Here is a 2,118-nt window from a genome sequence, read left to right as displayed (position 1 = left end):
CTTTCCCTCTCAATAAAGACTGTATTTGTGGAATACACACTTGGGTGTTGATATTCTTTTTGGAGTGGAGGGGGCTCGAGGGATGAAACCTGGGGAGGATGGGTGTCACTGCGATAAAGCACATCATGCAGGACCCATGATGGGAGGGAGGCTAATGCCCACAATGGGAAGACATCCTCCAAGCCCCTGAGGGGTGATTTCTCACTTTTCTTCTCTTGTCTACTATTTCCAAAAAAGAACAAATTTCCTGAACCATACCAATAAATAGGGGTTAGATACAGAGAGCTGTGATCCTAGCAAACAAGAGCAGAACCAGGAAAAAGTCACCAAAGAGTACAACTTTATTAAGAAAATATCAGGAGATTGGGCTGTTACAAGGCCCCAGGGCATCCACTCTCCCCTCCTTTCCGCTGCCCCCCATTGTCAGCCTAGAATGACCACGATAACCATGCCTCCATCCAGCGGTTTGTGGAAAGCTGCCGCCCTCTGCTAGACAATTCTAGAAATGCATCCACTGAGGACAGAGCTCTCACGCTAGGGAGAACAGGGCACTCCTGCGAAGCCCGCCAGGCCCTGCTGGTCTTCCTGCTAGCGTTAGTCCCTCCCCCACCCCGGGGCAGCTCTGTGTCTCCTTGCATCTTGCAGACTCGGGGTCAGTTGAGCTGCTCTCCAGGCCTGGCAAGTTCTTTTTCCTTTTTAAAAAATAATTCTTTACTTTTACTTATTACTAACTTGCTATAGGACACGTGCACTCATCAGAGAGAGGTGAGAAAGCAAGCAGCCAAGTCCCAGACTTGAACCATGCTTGGCCACATGGGAGTCCAGCACCTTCACTACCACGCCACCTGCCGGCCCTGGCAAGTTCTGTTCCTGGACCCCTTCCACCTCTCCTGCCTCTAGCCCCTGCTCCCCCCAAAAAACTGAACACTGTCTCCTCCGTGGTGGTCTTTCTGTTGGAAGCCTTTTCTTTTCCCAGTGCACAAGAAGCTACCACCTGGGGACCAGCAGATGGCGTAATGCTCACAGCACTGGACTCCCAAGTAGTAGGCAACAGTTTCGAGTCTTGGACGCGGTGGCTTAAAACTCATACCAGGCGCGTGTGCGTGCGTGTCCAAGATCCCGAGAGGAGAATGGAGAAGGGATTGCCGTGTGGCCATTCCTCCTGGGGGGTGGTTTCTTGTTTTCTGTCTCTCTCTGGCAAGCACGGGCACTCTTACAACAAAAATCTCTCTAAAAAACAAAAAAGCTGCCACCCTCACTTGCAAATGAAGATGCAAAGGTGACCTGCCACTCCCATACACCACCCAGGGCCCTCAGGGACGCCACGGTGCCCATACCCGGTGGGATGCCGGTCCCCTTTGAGGTCATGCTAGAATGAAGAAAAGGCAACAGGCGTGACCCTTCCAAGTGGCAGCTGGCTGGCCCTGAAGAGCAAATATGCAGCCCTTCGTCAACAGGAGAAACTCGTAGGCAGCACACCTGCTCACGGGCCCACACAAACCCAGACATCGCAGTGGGATCCCAACCATAAAAAATGAGGGAGAGCCAGCAGGTGGTGTAGTGGTTACGGCACTGGACTCCCACATGGCTGGCTGGGGTTCGAGTCCTGGACTTGGCTTGCTTTCTCGCTTTCCCTCTCTCTCTCTCTGTGATCACAATGAAAAATAACAATAATGAATAAAAATAAGTAATTCTAACAAAAAAGGAAAAAAGAAAAGGGCTGGCAAGTAGATTGAGTGAAGACCAAGCTACTATGGCAAAGCTGCTCCTTTAAGAACTACAGGTTACAATCTGGAGCCCAGACTGCGGCCTGGCAAATTGCAGGGACTTGGGTTTCAACAAGTGACCTTTCTGTGGGCGTTAATTGACGAGGGCTGGCCATGATGCCAGGCGCACGAGGCCCCGCCAGGGACGAGGGAGGAGGTGGGGGCCCTGGGCCTGCTGCTTCCAGTAAAAGGCCGGCCCTCGGGCCGCCGCCAGCTCTGAGGCCCGTTGCTATTGTAAATCATAAGCTGATCACTGCAGCACTTGTTCTGAGTTTCCCCGCGTCGCTCCAGCTGCGTCGTGAGTTGCAACACCCCCGTGAGTCAGTCAGGCTTCTTTATGGGCAGGAAGAGG

Source organism: Tupaia chinensis, unplaced genomic scaffold, assembly GCF_000334495.1.
Source record: "Tupaia chinensis unplaced genomic scaffold, TupChi_1.0 Scaffold000078_1, whole genome shotgun sequence".
NCBI classification, from domain to species: domain Eukaryota; kingdom Metazoa; phylum Chordata; class Mammalia; order Scandentia; family Tupaiidae; genus Tupaia; species Tupaia belangeri.
The sequence above is the reverse complement of the archived record's forward strand: the minus strand, read 5'-3'. Positions refer to the sequence as shown.